The sequence below is a fragment of the Cervus canadensis genome, chromosome 9 (assembly GCF_019320065.1).
Source record: "Cervus canadensis isolate Bull #8, Minnesota chromosome 9, ASM1932006v1, whole genome shotgun sequence".
NCBI lineage: Eukaryota > Metazoa > Chordata > Mammalia > Artiodactyla > Cervidae > Cervus > Cervus canadensis.
The window spans coordinates 62,321,499-62,349,065 of NC_057394.1; the positions used below are offsets into that span (position 1 = coordinate 62,321,499).

Consider the following 27,567-nt stretch of genomic DNA (forward strand, 5'->3'; position numbering starts at 1 on the left):
AGGCACCATTTTAAAACAGCGATCATCATGGTAACTAATACTTACATGTAGGAAGTCAGTTCCTAGAGCCTATGTCTTATTTCTGTTCTAGTTTATTATTATGGACAAATTCTTTCCAGTCGCAGTCACGCACAGAAAGTAGTCTGGGGGCTTCCCTGCTGGTTTAGATGGGCTTTCCAGATGGAGTTAGCGATAAAGTACCTGTCTGCCAATGCAGAAGACATAAGAGATGTGGGCTCGATCCACGGGTCGGGAAGTCCCCTGGAGAGGGGCATGGCAAATCACTCCAGTATTCTTGCCTGGAGAATCCATGGACAGAGGAACCTGGTGGGCTACAGTCCATGGGGTCAAAAAGAGGCAGACAGGACTGAAGCCATTTAGCATGCACGCGTGCTGGCGGTTTAGTGGTTAAGAATCCACCTTTGCCATGTAAGGCATGTGGGTTTGATTCCTGATGGGGGAACTAAGATCCCACATGCAGCGGAGCGACTAAGTCCATGCACTGCAACTGGAGAGTCTGGGAGACACAACGGAGATCCTATGTGCTGCAACTAAGGCCCAATGCAGTCAAATAAGTAATAAATGAGCAAAACACACAGAGCACGTGGGTAGGCATGCTCTCCAAAGACCTACAGATGAACCAAGTATGTGAGAAAATGCTCAACATCAACAAACATCAGGGGATGCAAATCAAAACCACAACGAGGTATCCCCTCACACCTGTCAAAATGGGTATTATGAAACAACGCCAGTTAACAAGTCTTTCGGAGAAGACATAGAGAAAAGCGAACCCTTCAAAACCCCAGACTGCTGGTTATACACATCTCCCAGTCACACTGGTGTCCTAATATCAGCCAGGCTTGGAAAATGCTAAAAATTAGGCCTCTTTACTCCCTGAGAGTCAAATAACTAGCATAGCACTTTCCTCCTAAAAATATATATCACCCTCCCCCACAAGAAAATATGCTTCACGAAAGCAGAGTTTTTGTCTGTTTTAATCAGTGTGTTTTCCACAAGACCTATAGTGCCTACATGGGTGGCACGTGATAAGTCTGCTTCGGTCATGTCCGACTCTTTGCGACCCCATGGACTGTAGCCCACCAGGCTCCTCTGTCCGTGGGATTTCCCAGGCAAGAATATTAGAGTGGGTTGCCATTTCCTTCTCCAAGGGATTTTCCTGACCCAGGGATGGAACCCCAAGTCTCTCACATCTCCTGCATTGGCAGAGGGGTTCTGTACCACCAGCGCCACCTGGGGCCTATAGGGCTTGGCAAATATTTATTGAATGAATTAATATTCTGTTGTATCTCCTATACTCAAAGCACATTGAAAGAGAGCCGAAACTCCAACTCTCCATTTCAGAACTCGTATAAGTACACCCTATGGTTCAGATAGCCTGGCCCTTTCCCTGGCCTACTTCATCTGCTCACAAAGGTGTCTCTCCTCCGCCGGCATAGTTTGTGACCAGCAGGTTCAAGGCCTGCCACGAACCTCAGTCTCTGGAAATATCTCCAACCGAAAAAGGGCAAACAGTAAATTCGCCAAAAAAGAAGCATGACATGGCTGTTTTTCACTTTTACTGTAACTTGTTAAAAACAAAAAAATTAAACTATAGGCAGTATGGGGTGCTATGTATAAAACTGGAGGAAAAGGTCTGGGCTCCTTTAAAATACATTATTTAGAATGTGAAACCACTTTCTTCTGAAAGCTTTATTCCTGCTTCTCTTTAAAACACATATTATTTATTTACTATTTGGCTGTGTTGGGTCTGAGCTGCGCTACGCGGGATTTTGACAGGTGTGAGGCGATACCTCGTTGTGGTTTTGATTTGCATCCCCTGATGTTTGCTGACGTTCAGCACTTTCTCATGTGTTCGGTCACTGCAGGTCTAGTTGTGGTTATGTGAGCTCAGTTGCTCTGACGCACGTGGGATCTTAGTTCCCCGACCAGGACCTGAACCCGTGTTCAGGCATATTCTTAACCACTGGTCCGCCAGATAAGTCCCAGAATGTGAAACCTTTTTCTAAAAACTCAAGAAGTAGTTTAACAGAAGCTCTGAATGCAGCACCCAGCCGACAGGGGCCTGCAGAGTTAGCATTCCTCCACTCACTCTAAAGACAGTCCTGTGGGAAGTGGCGTGTTTCCACCAGAGAGCGAGCACTGGTGACCCCCTGCAAAGTGTTAATGGCATCCTAACTAGATTTAAGTGAAAACAGCTGAGTGTTAGTGAGCCTGCTGAAATGCGTGGAGGCGGTCAGAGTGCTGTGGGGACGCTGGGAGGGGCTCTGACAGAGCTCACAGACTCACAGCACTGGGTGAATTGGGCCAAGAGTACTTAGCTTGTAACGTAGTGTGCAGAGAGGCTCATTTTTCATAAATCACGCTTTCTAATTTTCCTTATGTAGGAGTTGCCAATATATCCCAAAATAACTCATTTATAACTGTATAACTTATCAGTAAAAAGTTCCTTCTAATTTTCCTTATTTTCAACCATTATCAGTGGGCAGTAAGTTAATTCCTTGGCAGCAATGTTACCAAAAGGCTGGTCTGGCCACAGAGGAACCCTGGGCTGGTATGCGTCTAGAGCTCTCAATCCCCCCAGTGCAATGACACGTCATTTCACATGCGTGCTTGCTAGGTTGCCTTAGTTGGACACGACTGAAGTGACTGAGCACAATCCTAAAAAAAAAAAAAAAAAAGAAAAAAAATCAGCAAGAAAAAAAACCTAGTTCTGAGTCATGGACCAAAGCTGACTGTTACAGCATAAACCACTTGAAGTGTTAGCTGTGATAAGCCATAAAAACTCCTAATAGAACTACTACTAATAGGCATAACAAAATTCTGAATCCCAGGTTTTATATCAGGTATAATCTTACAGATTCTTATGCACGCATGAGTGCTAAGTCACTTCAGTCATTTTCAACTCTTTGCAACCTATGAACTGTAGCCCACCAGGCTCTGCCCATGGGATTCTCCAGGCAAGAATTCTGGAGCGGGTTGCCATGACCTTCTCCAGGGGATCTTCCCGGCCTAAGGATCAAACCTGCGTCTCTTACATCCCCAGCATTGGCAGGCAGGTTCTTTACCACTAGCGCCACCTGGGAAGCCCTATTTCACATGACTTACCAATAATTCTGTAGGGTGGATACGACAATCCTCATGCTATAATTATGAAAACCAACGCCCAAGGAGGTTACAGCTTACCAGTTAGGGCAAATACGGACACTCAAATCCCAGACCACAGACCCAAGAACCTACTGCTCTTTCTACCACATGATGCAGATTCTACTGGAAGGAAATTTAGCCTCTTCGGGGATGTGCTGGGCCTGGGTATCTGTGAGGACACCCGAGCCAAGCCTCAGGTAGAGACATCTTATGGATGCTCTATAGTCCTGATCCCAGAGTTTTGCTTTTTTTTTTAAATTTTTGGCTATACTGGGTCTTTGTCGCCGTACGTGGGCTTTCTCCACTTGCAGTGAATGGGGGGTATTTTCCAGTTGCAGTGCTTGTGCGTTTCTCATTGTGGCTTTTTGCAGAGCATGGGCTCTAAAGCGCACGGGCTTAGTTGACCCATGGCATGTGGGATTTCCCCGGATTCTTAACCACTGGAAGTCCTAGATCCCTGGTTCTTATCTGCCTAAATCCCATCTTGTGCAGTTAAGGGTACTGCACTAAGCTTATGGCTGTTATTTATTTGCTAAGTTGGGTCTGATGCTTTTGTGACCCCTATGGGTTGCAGCCCACCAGGGATCCACTGTCCATGGCATTTCCCAGGCAAGAATACTGGAGTGGGTTGCCGTTTCCTCCTCCAGGGGATCTTCTGGACCCAGGGATCGAACCCACGTCTCCTGCATTGGCAGGCAGGTCCTTTACTACTGAGCCACCAGGGAAGCCAAAGGCTTACAGCTCGTGACACCCAAGTCCCTGAGCTGGAGGGGATCTCTCCCTGGTGCCTAGGGTGCAGAATGGCAGGGGATAACTCCTTTGTGTGACACCAACTGTACAATATCTTCCTCTGTTAAATGTTCTCGGGGAGAAAGTTTGAGAAACACATCCTCCGCATTACTAAAGACATTTCAGTAACTGCATCTTTAATACATGAAAACATCCTCTTATTTTGAGGGCTAAGAACGAGTAGGAGTATGAGAAGGGTGAGGTATTATTTCGGGTTGAAACTCTCGATAATAAAAAGACTGACTTTTACACAACATATCTTTTCCCCCAAACTTAAATTATTTCTATTCTGTTCAGTGTCACAAATATTTTTATCTCCTATGCAAAGAACATTGTGCTGGGTGTCAAAAGATACGAAGATGAATAAGAGATGATTTCTTCCCTCGAGGAATCATTGATCTAATGAAAAGATGGGAATCTTTCTAGAATAGTATTTACATGTGCCTACCTTCTTAAGAATAATATTGTACATCCTTTCCTTGGTGACTTAGGGCATCATTATAAATATCCACTGTTGTCCTGGCAACAAGAGTAGGCACAGCTGTAGTTAGAAATGAGCATACTCTGGCGCTAAGGGCTACTGATCATGGGGGTTAACGAAGAGCTTATCGTCTGCCTTCTGGAACTGGCTGGCTGGCAAGACAGATACAAGTATCCTTCTGCTCTCTGGTCTTTCCCATTCTTCTCATGCCGCATATGAGCCAAAGACATGCTGCATGACAAATGTGCTTTGAACATGGACACAACTGTCTTAGGTCTTCACTGAGGCTCTCCAGGGCTAAAGTCTTCTGCCGAGCACCCTGTTGAGTCCCCAGAGTTGCCCTGAAGGTCACTTTCTTATCGCTGAGACCTTCTCTGATGTCAGTGTCAGCCACCCGCCTCCCTGCAGTCACTTGAATGTCCACAACGCTGGCACCCCCCCTTCAAATCTCTGCCAAGTACCCTGCGACGCTTTGCTCTGTTGTCCTCCAGTGACACTGTGCCTGATGAGATGCCTAGCAGAGAGTAATCGGAGAGCAGGCACTGGAGAAAGGCCTGTCTATGATGCGACCCTCGCCCCGGTCTCCGCATCTGTCACACCATCGGGTGGACTCATAGACACTGCTCCTCTCTGTGGTCAGCAACCCACACATCACAACACGTCACTTTTTATTTGTGTGCATCTGGGAACAAAGTTTGGGCTTCCCCAGCAGCCCTCATGGTAAAGAACCCGCCTGCCAATGCAGGAGACAGAAGAGACTCGGGTTCAATCCCTGGGTGGGGAAGGTCCCCTGGAGGAGGGCATGGCAACCCACCTCAGTATTCTTGCCTGGAGAATCCCGTGGACAGAGGAGCCTGGTGGGCTACAGCCCACAGGGTCGCACAGAGTCAGACACCCCTGAAGCGACTCAGCACGCACATGAACAAAGTTTTCTTTTCTCCTTCACCCCTGCACAGGACACTCACTATGCTTGCTACAACTCAATCGTAACGGTACAGTCTGATAGCTTAAAAGCTCCTTAGTATTTCCATAAATTTTCTCTACTTGGTGGTTCTCTTTAATAAAATAGTCACTTTGGCTTTATTTATACTTTTACAAACAGTTTGAATTTCAGTTATAACATAATTCTGAGTCTGAGTCATGTTATCGTGGATGCGCAATTCACGTTTTCTAGAAGCGTCACCGAGGCTGCTCCCTCTCACCTAATGATGACAAACCTATAGATGAGATGAAAGTCTAAGGCTCGCAGCTAAAAGGCAAAGCAACTATGAAGCATGGCACATGCAGCATCTGATTATTTCTCTCCATGTAACCCTACACCTGCAATTCAAAAAAAAATGGTCTTGTCTTTTTTTGTAACATAAAAACAATGTCATGGAATCCTAATTTTATTTTAATCTCCTTGCAGGCTCTCATTAAAGCTAGCACATATTATAATTGCATTGAAAAGTGATAACCATTACATTATTGTGGCATAAGAATTTACATTAAGGTGCATCAGGGCAAATATTAAAATAACTATTATGAATATAAGAACATGCCTCCACTATCCTCTTAGGGGTTTCATTTAGGTAAGAATTATTCCTATCTCCTCCTTATTCATCCAGATGAGAGCCAGATAAATGACAGTCTTGGATCTAAACTTATCTTTACTAATAGGGTTGTTTTCTCAGAGAATAACTTGCTTATGATTTCCCCAGTTTTGAAAATTTGCACCTCTCATGAATATATGAAAATTCCGAGTGTTTCACATCAACCTACTTGAAATTTACATGGCAGGGTTCCAAGCTGGGAGTTACAAAGGGCCATCCCTCCCATGCAACAACCATCCACCCTGGTCATCAAGACAGTGTCCAAACATCCAAGGGCTCTTGGCATTTACGTAATGTTCTTGTGGTATTTTTCAGGTGGTAAATGAATTCTAGTGTGGTATCCGTTCCAGCTGATATTTCTAAAGTATTTACTCAACATTTATTAGCTGGAATTGGGGAAAACTTCCTTTATTAAGAAAAGTGTGCATCTCTTCACGGTTAGTTAGCAGGCCGAGCTGATGCACTGGATGAATGTATCACTTTCTCTTGCGTCAATCTCTTTTCTTCACAATTTTTTTTGTCTCATTACTGGCTAAAATTAGCTCTTCACACTCATGAGGGCAGCAGTAACCTACATATATTGAGTTACAACATGGGTTGCAAAGATCTTTGGTTTATGTTCATGTTGTCAAAATATTTTCCACTTTTCCCTGGTCCTTTTTTTTCAGCTCAATCTTCCTTTCTGATATGTCAAAACCAAGCAAACTCTTGGAAAGCACACAGACAACAAAATAAATGTACAGCATGGTGACAATAGTTAATACTGTAATATATATTTGAAAGCTGCTAAGAAAATAAATCTGAAAAGTTTTCACCACAAGAAAGAAAAATTGTAACTGTGTGTGATGATGGATGTTAACTAGACTCACTGTGATTGATCATTTTGCAATATATACATATATCAAATCATTATGTTGTGCACCTAAAACTGATATAATGTTAAATGTCAATTTTATCTCAATAAAAGAACATATATTTAAAAAATAAATAAATCACTTATTTCCAATAAACAGGCCTATATAAAATACTACTCAGTGTAAGAATTTCAAGTGACTGAACCTACAAATTCAGGTGATTACAATAGTGTTGAGGCCTGCTGTAACACAGCACAAAATATTCAATAGAGTTCAGCAATGCCAACAATTATTATAGTTATGAAAATATTCAATAGAGACAGTTCAGCAACACCAACCATTCTTACTGTTATCTTGCCCCCACACTCCTGTAAGGAGGCTGGAATAAATTTTGTCTTGTCAATTGCCTAAGAGTTACATGTTTAAACCTGGGTTAATATGTGACGCTTTTCCCATTAACTAATGTTCCTCTATTAGCACTGGTGCCTGAAGACACTGCCTTTCCTTAATTCAAATCTGTTTACCCAGACACATACTCATATCCCTGGATCCATCTATCAGACATCAAGAATGACGCTGATACTTGGAAGACTAATTCTCAGTCTAAACGTTTAAATGTTATATGCTAAATTACATCCCAGGATCTGAAGCGAGGAACTTGCAAACCTGACTCAGTCACACATCTGGTGAGGCCCTGTCCAGATGTCGGAATGCATCAGTCATTTCAGATTAACTTACAATGAAAGAAATCAAGGCACGACCCATGCAGTCTTAGAGGTCTACTTAGGGGATGATGAAGATCTATGATGCCCCCTGAAGTATGGCTGACTCTCCAGTCTTATTAAGAATATACGTTTCTGACATTTTAAATATCTTAAGTCAGGGATTTGAGCCACTTGGGAAAAACAGTGTTGCAGCATGTAATTTAGTTATTTCAACAGAGCCAGTTCAATCTTAAATCACCGTTTCTAATGCATTCTAGCAATGCTTCTTTAGTAAAGCCACTCTGCACAACAGTTACAGCAATCATCCAATGTGATGTAACAACAAATTACTTGCAAAACAAGTCAACCTCCCGGCAGTTGGGAGCTTTGCCCAGGAGCCTGGGCTTGCCCCTGAGATGGCACCTTGCTTTTCTTCATCAGTTTCAGCAATGCCACACTGCTTCGCAGCCTCCTAATGAACAGGCCTCACAAACACAGACCCCCTAAGCACTCTCCAAGACACTGATATTACCTTCAGGGTAGACACTTTCTTTCCCTTTCAGCAAACTCTACATTTTTTCCCAGTCAATCACTATCAACAGACATCTTCATATATGAATATTAATACTGTATTATTAAATAATCCTTGGTAATTTGTTTGGTGGAGAGAGATGAACGGGGGTCATCCTGGGGGCTCAGTGGTAAAGAATCTGCCTGCCAAAGCAGGAGATCCAGGTTCGATCCCTGGGTGGGGAAGATCCCCTAGAGAAGGAAATGGCAACCCACTCCATATTCTTGCCTGGGAAATCCCACGGACAGAGGAGCCCGGCCAGCTACGGTCCATGAGATTGCAGAGTCAGACACGACTGAGCAACTGAACACACACATAGACACACACACACGATCGTAAGCAAGCACGCCAAAAGAAAATCATGTCAACTATGAAAAGCTGACCTCTGTGAAGCAGTCTGAGAGAAGAGATTAATGCCCTAGGCAGGCTCATTTTTAGTAAGAGGAGGGTATTACATCAAGGAAGGACAGACAGAATATGTTTCCCAGTGACCAGCCCATTCAATGGCAGCAGAACATGGTGGACATGAGAAAACACAGCCACATCCTATATGGGTGACATTCATAGTCTTGTGAGTCACTCGTCAAGAGCAGCATATCTGAAGGTTGAGAAAGATCTGGAAGGGAACTGGATTATCACCGACAAACAGTTCTAAATGGATAGAAGCAACATCTTTACTGCCATCCCAGCTGTCATCAATTACCAAGGGCAGAATTTTTTTTTTTTTTTTTTTGCTAAAGACAAAGGAATAGAATTATAGGTTCTTTCCCAAAGAGTAAAAAGAGAGCAGACTTTCTGACTTTTGGAAAGCTTTGACCCAAGAATTCCTGTAAGGTGACTTGAAAATTAATGCTTTTTTCCCCAAGGGAACTTGTATTAACAATTAATCTAATAACCAGTTAATTATCATAAATTCTCCTTAGTATTTTTCTCACCAAGACTTTTATGACTCTCCAAATAAATCAGTAGCATTATGATCTGTGCCTTCCACTATAGCCCAGGACTTTGTTCCATAAATGCAATACAATAAATTTCATTTCCCATCATCTATCACTCTCTTTGCAAAGAAATATTAAGCCTTACACTTCACAATAAATATCTTTGGGTGATTAAAACTGCACTTAAGAAACATTTCTGAGTGATAATAAAAGTTTACCCTAGTTGCCTTCTTAGTTTTTTAAGAAATTGCCAAACCATTTTCCAAGTTGGCTATATAATTACACATTCCTATCAACAATCGATCAGTGATCTAGTTTCTCTGCTTCCTTGCCAGCATTTGATCCTGTTGCCAGTTTTAATTTAGCTATTGTGATAGATGTATAATGATTTGGCACTGTGATTTTAATACACATTTCCATGATGGCTAAGGATACCAACATGTTTTCACATGCTTACTAGCCACTATATATACCCTTCGATGAAATTCTTCCTGTCTTTTCCCCATTTTCTAATTAGATTGCTTTTCAGTGTTAACTTTTGAGAGTTCTTTATGCATTCTAGGGTACTAGTTATTTCACAGATTAATGGTTTGCAAATATTTTCTCCCAGTCTGTAGTGTACATTTTTATCCTCCCAAGAGAGTCTTTGGCAGAGCAACACAACTTCATATTAACAAATTCTGATTATGTTTTCTTTTGTGGATCATGCTTTTGGCATCAAGTTAAAAACTCTTTGTCTATGCCCACACACCAAAGATTTCATCCTATTTTTTCCTAACAGTTTTGTACATAAGTCCATGATCTATTTTGAGTTAATTTTTGTTAAAATAAGGTTCATTTTTCACTTATAAATGTCATATTGCTCCAGCACTGTTTGTTAAAAAAGGTATCCTGAGATATTCCCGGTTCTTGGTATGAAGTGTGATTTTCAATTAAACTCTGATCATTTTTGTATTACGCGCGAGACACTGGATCTTACTTAAGCCTATCTTAACGAGGCTTTCCCTGACAGGGATGACACTACCTCATTATCGCCAAGTGAAAGTAAAAGTCCAGGTTCCCTAATGGGCCTCCACTGACACAGAAGTGCAGAATTTTGTTACAGGAGTATCCATTTTCACTTGTTGAGCCCCTGTACTTTATTATCTCACACCTTTGTTTTCCAGACATTTTTGACTCATAGTCCTTAAGTGCTACTTCAACAGTGGTGGGAACAGAGTATTCCAAGCAGCAATAAAATATCCTTTAAAACAAGAATACAATTAAAACATCCTCCCTCAGTTAAACCTTACTGCCATTAACACATGGTCCCCAAAACAGGCTTTGTTTATTTTAATTCAAAAGCTGAAGTTCCTTCTTTTCTTTACAGAGAAACACATACACAGAAAAGGATTAACTCCTTGTGGACCTCAGCGTATTACATAAAAGAGTGTGTGTGTATACACACTTCTGATAGTATTTGCTCACTGGAATACTTTGGGGAAAAAGAAACATATACAAATATAACTCAACATAGTACCATCTAGCTATAAACTCTTCATACATTTTCTTCAGAATGGTCCACTCTAGTTTCTTCCATGCATTTTTTTTCCTTCTTTTTATAAAATGGGCTGATACTATAAACATCATTTGGAACCCTGCTTTATTCACTTAACATTAAATAATGTGTTTTCCCATTTGGTTAAATGGCCTTTAAAAACATGAGTCTTTAATGGCTATAGTAATATTCTACCTTATGAAGGTGCCATAATTTATTTTAACGTTCTCCTATTTGAGGCTATGTTTCTACACTTTTGCTGTTTTTAATGATATTGCAATGCATGCCCTTTACCATAAATCTTTGATCTATTTTTTTCTTAGGGCAGACTGCTAGAATTTGGATTACCAGATTGCAGTTAGTAGTAACACCAGGCTCCCTTCTAGAGCAGGAAGTACTGCAGTGGGTCAGGACTTGGGTCCCTCTTGGCCATGGCCCTGAAAGGAGTTTGCAGATTCTGCACCTTCCAGCAACACAAGGCTGGGGTTCTCTTCAGAGTACCCTTTCAGGGTACACCATGTGGCCAGGCAAGCCTGAGGCTCCTCCCACTTGCGCCAAGATCTACCGGCTTCCCGTGCTCCTTAAAGGAGCCGCTGGGAACCAGGGAAACTGAGTCACGCGTGAGCTTCCTCTAGTTGGCATCCTACCTCTTTTCACCTCTGCAACTGTGAGGGCCAATGGGAGGGCATGAGTCAGCAGAATGGTGCTTTTTGCAGGAAGCCTTACTTGTTAATTTATTTCAGGACAAATAAAAGAGTTACAGTATCAGTCCATTTAAAACACAATCGGTGACTTTCCTGGTGGTCCAGTGGTTAAGAATTTGCCTGCCAAAGCAGGGAACACAGGTTTAATCCCCAACTCAGGAAGATGTCACATGTCACCTGGGGGTCGGGTGGCGGAGGGGGAGAGGGCAACTGAGCCCACTGACCCCATGTGCCCCAACTACCTAGGTCTGCTTTAGAGACTGTGTTCTGCAACAAGAGAAGCCACACCTACTAGAGAGTAGCCCCTGTCACGACTAGAGAAAGCTCACACACAGCAACAAATCCAGTGCAGTCAAAAATAAACAAATAAAATTATAAAACAAAACAAAAAAAAAAACAGAAAAATAAAGCCAGGAATACAATATCTATATGTATCTTTCTATTTATCTATTGCCAAAATTTAGGCCACTAGTTTCATTTACACTAGGTGATTGCATTTTATCTCCGATTATACAATGCTCTTAATAAAGCACTTTCAAGCTATTTTCTGTTAATAGAATATATAAGTTATTTAATTGTAAATCTGTACAATACCCCCTTATACCCTTTAAAACAAGAATATTTTCCATTGCTGTCATGACAAACAGGAGTATCTTTACACAAAAGAACTCATCTGTCAACTTACTTTAAAACACCCAATTTTCATCAGCTGTTTGCTCTTCCTAGGAGCAGCCTTAGCAGGTGATAATTTACATTTTATTTATTCATGTTCTTTGCTCTTTTTTCTATTGAGGTGTTAGGGTTTCTTTTTCTTATGAATTTAGGAAATTCCTTTAAGTATTGATGATGTTAACTCTAGGTCTGCCATATTCATTGCAAAATTTTCCCCCAGTTTTCAGAGCCATTTGATTCTGAACATGATACATTTTAATCATTCAGACATGTTTAACTTTAGGACATTAAAATATGTCTTTTACTTCAGCATTTTTTCCTTTTGCATAGTTAGGACATTTTCCCAAGTCCCAAATCACATTTACTTACTAAGTAAGTACTTACTAAGTACTTACAAATCACATACATACTAAGCTATGTTTTCTTCTAGTTTTATTTTGATTTTAATATCATTTTTGAGAAATCATTTGATTCTTCATTAATTTTGATATCATTTTATCATATAATAAATTATTTCACCTACTGAATCTTTTAAAGCCCTTGCAATTGTACCACTGTGTTATCTGATGATTCCCATACTGTTTACTGGGGGGTATATTGAATTTTTTGGAAAGCAAATATTCTTTCCTCCACTACATTTTCCTTTTCCTCAAAAATTTAACTAGCTCACCCATTCATTAATCCAAATGAATTTCATAGTCAATAGTTAGTTTCAATATAAAAATTCTCTTAGATTTTAAACGTAAGATTTAAATTTATGATTATTAAAGATGCTTACACCAGTAAAGATGCAAAAAGGCGTTTAATCTCACTACTAATCATAGCACATGTTATTTGCCATCTAAAGGTAGGTAGAAATTTTAAAGCTTGATAATGTTTGGGGTAGTATAAGTATTAGGGAAATTAGCACTTTCAAAGACCACTGATGACAGAGGAAATTGGTAGTTATTTTAGAGGAAGTTTTTCATATCTGTGAAAATATAAAATGTGTGTAACCATTTTATCCAACAATCCTCCTTCTAGGACTCTGTCCCACAAACATTTTTACACATGTGCATAAAGAGACAAGGCAGGTCACTCACGCACAGCACCATCGTTTGCAATTAGCCCATATTAGATTCCACATAAAAAACCACCTTAGGGAAATGCTAAAATATAGAGTCCATACAGTAGGATATTGTACAGCTATTAAACAGAATGAAACAGATCTATATGCAGTAATCTATATGGAACAAAACCTCTAACATACATACAGTTTGGTTCAGTTCAGACGCTCAGTCGTGTCTGACTCTTTGCGACCCCATGAATCGCAGCACGCCAGGACTCCCTGTCCATCACCAACTCACAGAGTTTACTCAAACTCACGCCCATCAAGTCGGTGATGCCATCCAGTCATCTCATCCTCTGTCATCCCCTTCTCCTCCTGCCCCCAATCCCTCCCAGCATCAGGGTCTTTTCCAATGAGTCAACTCTTCGCATGAGGTGGCCAAAGTATTGGAGTTTCAGCTTCAGCATCAGTCCTTCCAATGAACACCCAGGACTGATCTCCTTTAGGATGGACTCGGATCTCCTTGCAGTCCAAGGGACTCTCAAGAGTCTTCTCCAACACCATAGCTCAAAACCATCAATTTTTCGGTGCTCAGCTTTCTTTCTTCACAGTCCAACTCTCACATCCATACATGACCACTGGAAAAACCATAGCCTTGACTAGATGAACCTTTGTTGGCAAAGTAATGTCTCTGCTTTTTAATATGCTATCTAGGTTGGTCATAACTTTCCTTCCAAGGAGTAAGTGACTTTTAATTTCATGGCTGCAATCACCATCTGCAGTGATTTTGGAGCCCAAAAAAATAAAGTCTGACACTGTTTCCACTGTCTCCCCATCTATTTCCCACAAAGTGATGGGACCAGATGCCATGATCTTAGTTTTCTGAATGTTGAGCTTTAAGCCAACTTTTTCACTCTTCTCTTTCACCTTCATCAAGAGGCTTTTTAGTTCCTCTTCACTTTCTGCCATAAGGGTGGTGTCATCTCCATATCTGAGGTTATTGATATTCCTCCCAGCAATCTTGATTCCAGCTTGTGCTTCTTCCAGCCCAGCGTTTCTCATGATGTACTCTGCATAGAAGTTAAATAAGCAGGGTGACAATATACAGCCTTCATGTACTCCTTTTCCTATTTGGAACCAGTCTGTTGTTCCATGTCCAGTTCTAACTGTTGCTTCCTGACCTGCATACAGGTTTCTCAAGAGGCAGGTCAGGTGGTCTGGTATTCCCATCTCTTTCAGAATTTTCCACAGTTTATTGTGATCCACACAGTCGAGGCTTTGGCGTAGTCAATGAAGGAGAAATAGATGTTTTTCTGGAACTGTCTTGCTTTTTCAATGATCCAGCGGATGTTGGCAATTTGATCTCTGGTTCCTCTGCCTTTTCTAAAACCAGCTTGAACATCTGGAAGTTCACAGTTCACGTATTGCTGAAGCCCTTAATTGCAGTTTTGCTTTCTGAGATTTCAGTTACCTATGGTTGATACAGTCTAAAAATACTAAATGGAAAATTTCAGAAATAAATGAATCCTAAGATTTAAGCTGCACATCATTCTAAGTAGTGAGATGAAATCTTATGCCATCCTCACCTGTCCCACATGGGATGAGAACCATCCTTTTGACCAGCATATCCCACCTGTCAGTCACTCAGCGGCTGTCTCAGTTATCAGATCAACTGTCTCAATATCTCAGTGCTTGTATCCAAGTCACCTTTTTTTTTTTTTAAAGTTAATAATGACTCTGAAGCACAAGAGTAGTGATTCTGGCAATTTGGATGTGTCAAAGCCAAGGAGGAAAGTGCTTCCTTTAACTGAAAAGGTGAAAGTTCTTAATGAGGGGAAAAAAAAGTCATACACTGAGGTTGCTAAGATCCACAGTAAGAACAAATCTTCTATCGTGAAACTGTGAAGATGGAAGAAGAAATCCATGCTAGCTTTGTGGCTACACCTCAGCAGCAAAAGTTACAGCCATAAGGCATGATCAAGTGTTTATCTACAATGGAAAATGCATTAAACATGTACAATAAGATATTTTGAGAAACAAAAACTACAATGAAGTACCACCTCACACTGGACAGAATGGCCATCATTAGAAAGTCTACAAATAGCAAATGCTGGAGATGGTGTGGATAGAAGGGAACCCTCCTACACTGTTGGTGGGAATGCCAGTGGGTGCAGCCACGGGGGAAAACAGTATGGAGATTCCTCAGAAAACAAAAAACAGAATGAGTGCATGACCCAGTAATTCCACTCCTGTGCATTTGGGCAGACAAAACTATCATCAAAAGGATATATGCCCCCCAGCATTCACTGCAGCACTATTCACAGTAGCCAAAACATGTCCATTGGCAGATGAATGGATAAAGAACATGTGGTACATATATACCATGGAACACTACTCAGCCATAAAAAGAATAATGCCATCTGCAGCAACATGCATGCAACTAGAGGTTATCATATTAAGTACGTCAGGAAGAAAAAACAACATATGATATCACTTATATATGGCATCTAAAGCTATGATTCCATGAACATACCTGTGAAACAGGATTCACAGACACAGAAAACAGACTGGTGGTCCTACTGTATAGCACAGAGAACTATAGTCAACATCCTATAATAAACCACATTGGAAAAAAATATTTAAGAAAAGATGGTTTGAGAGACAGACACATATATTCATACAACTTTTATTACAGTATATTGTCATAATTGTTCTATTTTGTTGTTATTATATTTAATCTCTTACTGGGCCTAATCCATTAAGTAAACTTTATGATAGACATGTTATGTATAGGAAAAAAACAGTATATACATATATAGAGTTCAGTACTATCCAAGGTTTCAGGCATCTAGTGGGGGCCTTGGGATATCTCCCCCATAGATAAGGGGGACTACCATATATTATTGAATAAAAAATAAGTTTCAGAACACTATGACCAACACAATGTTACTTACACTTAAAAACATCTGTCTTCACGTGTTGAGAGGTAGTTGTGCTGGGCTGTGCTAAGCCATTTCAGTTGTGTCTGAGTCTTTGTGACACTATGGACCATAGCCCACCAGGCTCCTCTGTCCACGGGATTCCCCAGGCAAGCATACTGGAGTGGGTTGCCATGTCCTCCTCCAGGGGAATCTTCCCCACCCAGGGACTGAACCCAAGTCTCATGTCTTCTGCATTGGTCAGTGAGTTCTTTACCACCAGGGCCACCTAGGAAGCCCCTGAGGGGTAGCAGGTGTAAAAATAGAAGGGCAGACACTAAAAGGGTAATTTTAATTACTTCTGGGGAGTAAGTGAAATTAAGGGAGTAAAAAGGAAGACTAACAGTTAATCTAAGTATTTTGTACATTACTTATCTGCTATAATGTTGTGTTCATATACAACTTCCATGTTTTAAATTTAAAAATTTAAAAGCAACACCTAGTCACTACGTATATTATCTTGTCCTGGACCACCATTTTGGGTTTCTACGTGTTTACTCTCTTAACTGGGAGAAAGTTATTCATACTTGGAGTTGGCCAACAAATAACGAGCGAATCCCTGCTGGCCATGCTGCTTGGGTACTAGTTTCTGAACCTCCTTCTGGGTTCTATCCTGTGGTCCAAGTTAGCCTGGAAACTTCTGGGGTTTAGTCAGCATCCATTTTGGACTACCCTAAATGACTGGGGTGAGATTTCTTTTTTTCTCATTGCATATGTCTTTACCCTCCCCACCCCGCCACCCCAAGTCCCAGCAAACAGAGAAAAGCTACAATCCATGCGACCAATGAGCTCCGTCTGCCTCCACATAAAGCAGTCTGACAGTGTGTTATGTCGGGGAGGGGGCCTTACCACCGAGTGGATTTTATTCCTGCATCACCCACTAAACAAGGAGAGCAAACTTCTGGGAACTGTAGTCTACAAGGACATATAAAAACTTGGTACAAAGGAGAAACTCTGCTACAGTATTTTTTTTTTTTTTTTTTGGCAGTGCTGCACAGCTTGCAGAATCTCAGTTCTCCAACCAGGGGTTGAACTCGGGCCCCAGAGGTGAAAGCATCAAGTTCTAACCTCTGGACCACCAGGGAACCCCCATCTGCTACAGTATTTGAACATGTCAAAATAAGCACATGGCCCAGAGGAGAGCGCTGCTCGGGCTTTCTTCTGGTACAGAAATCCAGTGCCGGCCAACAACTTTCAGTCTCAATTCAGCTCTGCCAGCCTAGCCATCAGTAGAAATTCCTCCAGGAGTCCTGCAAAGAGGCTGCCGGTCGCATTTTCCACTGGTACACTATGTCTTTATCCTTTGCTGGGTCACCAGGGGTACTTAAGTGGAAAGCTGGGAGAGGCTGCGCCAGGGCTCATCAGCCAGATGACACTGGAAACGTGGTCTTCTGCCAATAAAAGTCAAGCCCCAAACACACCACCACACCATCAATGGACAAAAGGGGCCATAGACACAAAAGGTGTACGTGCACAAAGACAACCGTTAAGACCTTTTCTGTATCGCGGTGGTGTACCCACTATTTACTAATCAATCATGGCGCTCTCCAGGGCACTAACTCTCCCGGGGGCCGAGTACCCATTGTTGGTGTATATGTGCAGAGAACAGAAAACGTTTCTATGACAGCTGCTCTGAAAGATCAGGACCAAAGGGAGGGAAAGGAATGAACAGCAGCGTAACAATACAGAGAGACTGAAATCTGAGTGGAAATACAGATAGACGGTGAGGTATAAAACGGGGATTAATACCTGTGAAGTGATGAGAGAGGACAGAGTCCCAGACGGGGCACCAGAGAAAAACCCTGCAAATTGTCAGTGGGAAATGGAAGCTCTGCTGGAAAAGACCTTCAGTCTAATTTTTTTCAGACTTAAAACTGGGATTTTGTGCCACCAGGAAACAGTGGGTAAGCAGGAAACCAAAGGCAATTTATCACAGTGATCATATCCACTGATATGCATTTCTTTGTTTGAACAAATGCCCACTCTTAAAAACCAAGTTGCAATCGAATTAACAGCTTGGCTTCCAGTGATGTTCCCTGTAATAATAAAAAGAAAAATTCCAAAAATATAAAAAAGAGAGACTATTCAATAATTTTTGTTCTTTCGACAGAGATAAACATGTTAAGAAGGGTATCTGCCATTCTTTAGCTTAAATGTGGAAACATATGTTCAACCTATATACCTCCTGTAATTTCCACATGTAAGAGGGGAGAATATATTTAAAGTTATCCAGCATCAGTAAAACATGATGTATATCAGTATTCTGTTGGACCTCATCAGCTACTCTAGGGCAATTAGGCAGCAAAGGAGGGGCCAGGACCTACACTAGACTTGCAGTTGGAGCTAGTTGTGTGTGTGTAGAGTGGACAAAGCATAATGCTGTGACCTCCATTCAGGGTAAAAGAAAACTAGGGAGTCCCAGGATCCAGGGCCGCATGCAGTCCTTGAAGACCGTCCTGCATGGTCAGCAGACTGTCAACGGGGAAGCAGCAAGGCCCTGTGTCCCTGGCTGGACTTCCCAGCACAGCCACTGATGCAGACAGTGGAGTGAGTTGGGCCCCAATCCTACAAATGACGGAATAAGAAGAGAGTTCTGACCTGGACCACATTCACGTCAACTGAGTTCGAGAAATCGGGGCACAGAAGGTTTGCTGTTTACCAAGAGGCATCAAGAAGCTACTGTGGTTCAGCTGCTCAGCCTTGTCTGACTCTTTGCAGCCCCATGGACACCAGGCTTCACCAAGGGTTAACATCAGATGGACTGACGATGCGTCAGGGGGACTCGGAACCACGCCCAGGGCCACGCAAGTGACGGTGACACTGCCAACACTACAAAAGGATCTCCTATTTATAGTAAGAGTAGCATCACATCACATCCCATTTCAAATGATGGAATCTTCCTTTGCATTTGAAGTCTGCGGTTAACGGCTTTCACGGAATCATGGGATGCTGACTCTGGAAGAGCAGGTGGACCGTCGGCTCAGGCTGCCCAAGCTCCAGTGTAACCTGCTGCTCGGCCTTGAGAATCATCACCTAAGATTCGGGGGGCCTGGTTTTCTCATCCCAGCAGTCTCTATGAACACCTCTGGAGACTCTTGAAAGCTCATGAACTGTTGTGATGAGGCTCTTACTACCAAGTAGAATCTTAGCAAAAATGGTCCTATATTGTGGCCTTTTCCTACTAATTCAACACACCTAAAGAGGATAACCAGGACTTTCTTGATGGTGCAGTGGTGAAGAATCTGCCTTGCAATGCTGACAACGTGTGGGATCGGGGAACTAGGATCCCACATGCCGGGGGGCAACTAAGCCCACGCGCCACAACTAGAGTGCCCGTGTCACAACTAGAGTGTGTGCACCAGAACGAAGGGTCCCGCATGATGCAAGGAAGAGCCTGTGTGCAACTAAGACCCGACAGTCAAATAGATATTCTTTTAAACCCATTATAAAAAAAATAAACAAAGGGAATATCACACTCCAAAATGGGACAATCTGAACAGTCTAGCTTCCTTCACTCAAATCCTTGGAAAAGCAGACATGCTAACAAGCCCACCAACACTGTGTAAGACTGATAATGAAATAAATCACTTCATCGAGGGTGAGCACAGTCTCCCTCACCCCTCTGTGCCCAGCGCTGTCTTTCCAAGGACAAGGGCTGGTGTGTTGGGACTGCCTTTGTCCTTCAGAAGCTGGGGGTCTGCGGGTCCTGGCTGCTCTCTGTGGACAGGGGAGCTGAGTGATGTCAGGTTTCATTAGGAGGCAGGAAGGAGAAGAGCTGCTCATGGCCACACATAGGAAGTGGGGTGGGGGCTGGGTATTAGGGCCACACGTGTCCCCAGCCCAATCCAATCAGGAAGATGCCCCCAGCAAGACCCCGGGCTCCTAGTATAGGGTGCCCTTGGAAGCAGCCTGTGGCAGGAGGCACCCCATGTCTTGGCATGAACCTTAAACCACGCACCCTTGCTCTACTCATCTCTAGCTCAAGCACACCTTTCAAACTGCTGATCGCACAATACTCTGCCTAACCTGTTGGTTCTTTCTATACAAGCAGAACTGAAGACTAAGTAGTTAACAGATGACTTGATCTCTTCCCTAGCTTCCCCTTCAGTAATCTCATGAACAAATTGTGAACAAGGTTAGCATCTTGGAAAAGATCACAAGTCAGCAAGCCTGCATGCAGTAAGCGGTAGAAATGACACGGACACCGCCCCCCCCATCTCAATGATTAAATGAAATGATTTCCCTTTTCCCTTTAAAAACTTTCATAGCTGAGCAGAATCTCTGGAACCGGTTTTTGCGGGACAGTGAGGCCACCATCTGCCGAGACTGCTGGCATTCTGATTAAGGCAAGTTTCCTTTCTGCCAGCATCTGCCCCTCTCTCGAGTACCAATTTCTGAGTGGTGAGTGACTGATTTCAGTAACCCCCCCGTTGCCCACAGAAGACCACTGTCAGATGCGTCCTATTCCACGCGTAAGTGCGGACCTGGCATCCAGAGCCCCTCCCAGGCCCACAGTGGCCTGACAGCTATTAGGACATGGGGGCCTCCCAGGTCTCACTCAGCCAGCACTTCACTGTGGTCTTGGCACCAGAGGAGGAAGACTGAAAACAAAAGCGCTGGAGGAGAGAGGAAAGAAAAACACTTTTCTATGACTCTAACTTCATGGAGAATAGCGTAAGCTTTCTGGGGGGGGCAGGGCGCTGCATGGAAATCCCAAGGGACTCAGCTCACAGAGCCTCCTCTGTCATAGAACTCCAGTCTGGGCACCATCCCCATGTGAGGATTAAAAGTATTCAGAACCAACTTTCCAAGAGCTCCACGGATTGCACACACGCATTTGTTTTTATTAATCTGCTAAATCTTTACAAAATTTCTTGTTATTTGGTTAGAAATGAACAAAGCGGGGTTAAACACTTACATGTTTTTCAACCACGGAAGCACAACTGAAAGGGAACAATCTACCACAGGTAATACAGAAAGTTAAGGAGGATGCTGGGAAAAATCGGTCCCAAAAGGAGAAAAAAGATCACCAGCACAAGTCTATATAGGCAAAGCAGCGCAGAAGCGCGCAGGCTGTGACAGACCGCGCAGAAGCACGGCCGTGAGGAGCTTCCCCTCATCCGAGGCCAGGGGTGGCGGCCGAGAGGAGCTTCCCCACCTCCAAGGAGCGGCTGCTGCTCAGGTGCAGGAGGCCTAGAGGAGCTACTCCATGTTCAAGGTCAGGAGAGACGGCCGTGAGAAAATACCCCTCCTCCAAGGTAAGGAGCAGCGGCTGCGTTTGCTGGAGCAGCCGTGAAGAGATACCCCACGTCCAAGAAAGACAGTAGATGTTGCGAGAGGGCATCAAAGAGCAGACAGACTGAAACCATATCACAGAAAACTAGCCAATCTGATCACATGGACCATAACCTTGTCTAACTCAATGAAACTAAGCCATGCCGTGTGGAGCCACCCAAGATGGACGGGTCATGGTGGAGAGGTCTGACAGAATGTGGTCCACTGGAGAAGGGAATGGCAAACCACTTCAGTATTCTTGCCCTGAGAACCCCATGAACAGTATGACAAGGCAAAATGATAGGAAACTGAAAGAGGAACTCCCCAGGTCGGTAGGTGCCAAATATGCTACGGGAGATCAGTGGAGAAATAACTCCAGAAAGAATGAAGGGATGGAGCCAAAGCAAAAACAATACCCAGTTGTGGATGTGACTGGTGATAGAAGCAAGGTCCGATGCTGTAAAAAGCAATATTGCATAGGAACCTGGAATGTCAGGTTCATGAATCAAGGCAAATTAGAAGTGGTCAAACAGGAGATGGCAAGAGTGAATGTTGACATTCTAGGAATCAGCGAACTAAAATGGACTGGAATGGATGAATTAAACTCAGATGACCATTATATCTACTACTGTGGGCAGGAATCCCTTAGAAGAAACGGAGTAGCCATCATGGTCAACAAGAGAGTCCAAAATGCAGTGCTTGGATGCAATCTCAAAAATGACAGAATGATCTCTGTTCGTTTCCAAGGCAAACCATTCAATATCATGGTAATCCAAGCCTATGCCCCAACCAGTAATGCTGAAGAAGCAGTTGTTGAATGGTTCTATGAAGACCTACAGACCTTTTAGAACTAACACCCAAAAAAGATGTCCTTCTCATTATAGGGGACTGGAATGCAAAAGTAGGAAGTCAAGAAACACCAGGAGTAACAGGCAAATTTGGCCTTGGAGTACGGAATGAAGCAGGTCAAAGGCTAACAGAGTTTTGCCAAGAGAATGCACTGGTCATAGCAAACACCCTCTTCCAACAAAACAAGAGAAGACTCTACACATAGACATCACCAGATGGTCAACACCGAAATCAGATTGATTATATTCTTTGCAGCCAGATGCTTCTCCAGATGGAGAAGCTCTATACAGTCAGCAAAAACAAGACTGGGAGCTGACTGTGGCTCAGATCATGAACTCCTTATTGCCAAATTCAGACTTAAATTGAAGAAAGTGGGGAAAACCACTAGACCATTCAGGTATGACCTAAGTCAAATCCCTTATGACTATACAGTGGAAGTGAGAAATAGATTTAAGGAACTAGATCTGATAGATAAAGTGCCTGATGAACTATGGATGGAAGTTTGTGACTTTGTACAGGAGACAGGGATCAAGACCAACCCCATGGAAAAGAAATGCAAAAAGGCAAAATGGTTGTTTGAGGAGGCCTTACAAATAGCTGTGAAAAGAAGAGAAGCGAAAAGCAAAGGAGAAAGGGAAAGATATTCCCATTTGAATGCAGAGTTCTAAAGAACAGCCAGCAGAGATAAGAAAGCCTTCCTCAGTGATCAATGCAAAGAAATAGAGGAAAACAACAGAATAGGAAAGACTAGAGATCTCGTCAAGAAAATTAGAGATACCAAGGGAACATTTCATGCAAAGATGAGTTAGATAAAGGACAGAAATGGTATGGACCTAACTAAAGCAGAAGATATTAAGAAGAGGTGGCAAGAATACACAGAAGAACTGTACAAAAAAGATCTTCATGACCCAGGTAATCACGATGGTGTGGTCACTCACCTAGAGCCAGAAATCCTGGAATGTGAAGTCAAGTGGGCCTTAGAAAGCATCACTATGAACAAAGCTAATGGAGGTGATGGAAATGCAGTTGAGCTATTTCAAATCCTGAAAGATGATGCTGTGAAAAGCGCTGCACTCAATATGCCAGAAAATTTGGAAAACTCAGCAGTAGCCACAGGACTGGAAAAGGTCAGTTTTCATTCCAATCCCAAAGAAAGGCAATGCCAAAGAATGCTCAAACTACCACAAAATTGCACTCATCTCACATGCTAGTAAAGTAATGCTCAAAATTCCCCAAGCCAGGCTTCAGCAATATGTGAACCGTGAACTTCCAGATGTTCAAGCTGGTTTTAGAAAAGGCAGAGGAACCAGAGATCAAATTGCCAACATCTGCTTGATCATCAAATAAAGCAAGAGAGTTCCAGAAAAATATCTATTTCTGCTTTATTGACTATGCAAAAGCCTTTGACTGTGTAGATCACAATAAACTGTGGAAAATTCTGAAAGAGATGGGAATACCAGACCACCTGACCTGCCTCTTGAGAAACCTATATGCAGGTCAGGAAACAACAGTTAGAACTGGACATGGAACAACAGACTGGTTCCAAATAGGAAAAGGAGTACATCAAGGCCGTATATTGTCACCCTGCTTATTTAAGTTATATGCAGAGTACATCATGAGAAATGCTGGGCTGGAAGAAGCACAAGCTGGAATCAAGATTGCTGGGAGGAATATCAATAACCTCAGATGTGCAGATGACACCACCCTTATGGCAGAAAGTGAAGAGGAACTAAAAAGCCTCTTGATGAAAGTGAAAGAGGAGAGTAAAAAAGTTGGCTTAAAGCTCAACATTCAGAAAACTAAGATCATGGCATCTGGTCCCATCACTTCGTAGGAAATAGATGGGGAGACAGTGGAAACAGTGTCAGATTTTATTTTTTTGGGCTCCAAAATCACTGCAGATGGTGACTGCAGCCATGAAATTAAAAGTCACTTACTCCTTGGAAGGAAAGTTATGACCAACCTAGATAGCATATTAAAAAGCAGAGACATTACTTTGCCAACAAAGGTTCATCTAGTCAAGGCTATGGTTTTTCCAGTGGTCATATACGGATGTGAGAGTTGGAACTCTGAAGAAAGCTGAGCACCAAAAAATTGATGCTTTAGAACTGTGGTGTTAGAGAAGACTTTTGAGAGTCCCTTGGACTGCAAGGTGATCCAACCAGTCCATCCTAAAGGAGACCAGTCCTGGGTGTTCATTGAAAGGGCTGACACTGAAGCTGAAACTCCAATACTTTGGCCACCTGATGTGAAGAGTTGACTCATTGGAAAAGACCCTGATGCTGGGAGGGATTGGGGGCAGGAGGAGAAGGGGATGACAGAGGATGAGATGGCTGGATGGCATCACCGACTCGATGGACATGAGTTTGAGTAATCTCCGGGAGTTGGTGATGGACAGGGAGTCCTGGCCTGCTGCAGTCTATGGCGTTGCAAAGAGTCGGACACAACTGAGTGACTGAACTGATGGTTTTTCCAGTAGTCACATCCAGTATAGATGTGAGAGTTGGGCAATAAAGAAGGCTGAGCACCAAAGAATTGATGCTTTCAAACTGTGGTGATAGAGAAGACTCTTGAAGATACCCTTGGACAGCAAGGAGATCAAACCAGTCAATCCTAAAGGAAATCTACCCTGAATATTCATTGGAAGGATTGATACTGAAGCTTCAATCCTTTGGTCACCTGCTATGATGAGGTGACACACAGGAAAATACCCTGATGCTGGGAAAGATTGAAGGCAAAAGGAGAAGGGGGTGGCAGATGATGAGATGGTTAGATAGCATCACTGACTCAATGGACATGAATTTGAGCAAACTCCAGTAGATACTGGAGGACAGAGGAGCCCGGCACGCTGCAGTCCATGAAGTACAGAGAGTCAGACATGACTTAGGGACTGAATAACAAGAAGAAGACAGGCCCTTACCCCACTGAAGCCTCACAGCCTATGGAGGGCCAGCAGAGGCCAGGCCTACCCATACCCCTCCCTATTCACAGACAGACACTCACGAAGCAGATGAATTCAGAGCATGCACAGGTTAGGCTCGTCTGATCTCAGAGGGTAGCTGCCACATTCAAATTCAAATCCGTTAAGAATGGCACTCATAGGGACTTACCTGGTGGTCCAGTGGTCGAGGGTCCCCCTGCCAGTGCCGGGGACATCTGTTTGATTCCTAGTCCAGGAGGATCCCATATGCCTCAGAGCGGCTGAGCCAGCGGACCACAACTACTAAAGCCCAAGCACCCGAGAGCCAATACTCTTGACCACGATGAGTACCCACTGCTCGCCGAAACTAGAGAGCAACGAGCAGAAACAAAACCCCAGCACAGCCAGAAACAGACAGATAACAAAATAAAAATGATTAAAGAAACGAACAAAAAGCACGGCATTCATAAACACTGAGCGTCTCTGCTTTATCCACAGAAATTTCCAGAACACTCACCTCCTGTCTCTCTCCACTTGTAAGAACAGCCTTTCCCAACACGTCCAATATAACTGTAAAGGGGCGGGACGCTATGGGGTCTTCGGGGACAAAACCTCCTTCCCTCTCTGAAGTTCCCAGACAAGCTTATCTGATGCACATTTCCTGAGTTGTTTTACCGATGCTAAAATCTCCATCAAAGAGAAAACTAAAGTGATGGTTGTGAGCATACAGCCCCCAGATGGCCTGATACCACTCTGTTATTTCATCATTGACCAATCAGAGAACTGTGCTTGAGGTGATCACATAACCCTGCGTTGTGACTCCGTTTCCTCACTCTTGTCTTTAAAAAGTCTTTGCTGAAACCCATCCACGGAGTTCAGGAGTATTTTGAGCATTAGCTTCCTGGACTCCTTGTCTGCTGCCTGACAATAAACATTGCACTTTCCTTTCACCACAAGCCGGAGGCAGCAGATAGGCGAGTGGACCCCAAGTTTGGTTTAGAAGCATAATCAGTTACTCACCATTTCCTCAACCAGTTAAGTCTGCGAATGGCAGGCATGTTTCACGTTTGTCCTACCCAGGATTTCACAAGGTTGAGAACAGGAGTTTAGTCTGAAACTCTTCATTACAAAACTCGCCTCATCTGGCAAAGGGGAAAATCCCAATCATCACATTCTTTGCTGAGTGTCACTAGAGGAAGCCAAAGAAAGACCAAGGACCAGGAGAAAGAGTCAAAGAGCAACTCTAGCTCCCGAAAGCACAGGCCACTCTGTCCAACTCCCAAAATCAGAGCCTGCTGTATTCAGTTCAGCCGTAATAACCACATATGGACAAGATTTTTATCACAACAGTCTCATTCTGCCAAACAGGACTACATTGGCTTGCGTTTCCTGATGGCCAAGAAATAATGGTACATCTTGTAAACAGAGGCAGGTTACTTCAGGGAAGTGTGGTGGGGGCGGCGGGCGGGGGGATAGGATTAATTTCAAATCTATCACATAGTTTCAAGTTATTTCCCATGAGATTTCATACCAGAGCCCAGCACTGGAAGCAATAATTTTCATAATTTATTGGAAATTGCCTCTCAGCCAAAGTGGTGCATTGTGTCCTCACAGTGAGACTTCACCCACGGAAACAGAATTAACTCACCCTACCATCATAACTGTCCTGAGTCTTTTTCAGAAAACTGCAATATTTGACCCTCTAATTCTGAGAAAGTTTCTTTAAATGCACTGCACTTTAGCAAAGACTGTAATTTAAGGAACTGATTTCTAACCTAATAAACTTCTTTGCCAACTAAACCAAAGAGTTTATATCTGTGAAACACACAGTAATAATAGAACCAAATGGCTATTTTTTTGGAATCGTACATTTCCCAGCAGGATTGCTTAACTATGTCTTTATTTATTTATGGATACATATTTTCTTCTCTAAGGCTGTTTCATAATCTGCTAAAATATACTTTTCTATAAAATATGTATTTTATATATTTTATATATGTGAAAACGGTTTCTGTATGTGTTTACATGTCTGTACATGTGTTTATATGTGTATGTGCATGTGTGTGTATGTGTGGGTGTGAATATGAACAAATTGGCACAAATTTAGACTGAGAAAACCACTGATAAAGGATAATACATATTGCACATATAATATATCTGAATATTAGATTTTAAAACCACTGTTGATGGCATTATTTTATTAAAATTAAATTATGCAATTAATTCACTGAGGCTTCCAGCTCAGAATATAACTCTCCACAAATCTGGATGTTTTGGTTTTAGTTTTCTGTTGTTTTAGAAGTATTAACACCTCTTTAGGAACTATAAACAGCATGGGGCTGGCATGACATTAACACAAACACTACAAGAAATGTGATGCATACAAACTACTGCGTTAAGAGAAGAACTTTGAGAAATTAAGTAAAATTAGTTAACAAGGAAAAAACTGGCTATTATTGCATAAAAATAAGAACCTGATATTTTCTTAAGG

General features: G+C 42.6%; 1 protein-coding gene across 1 annotated transcript in view; it reads right to left on the reverse strand.

Annotated features, from left to right (window-relative positions):
* Positions 1-26,461, reverse strand: part of ENOX1 (ecto-NOX disulfide-thiol exchanger 1) — a 478,202-nt gene extending 451,741 nt beyond the window's left edge. The window contains exon 1 of the mRNA XM_043478063.1: positions 25,594-26,461. The gene's annotated coding sequence lies outside the window, so the exon portion shown is untranslated. The remainder of the gene's footprint in view (positions 1-25,593) is intronic.
* Between the last annotated feature and the right edge of the window lie 1,106 nt (positions 26,462-27,567).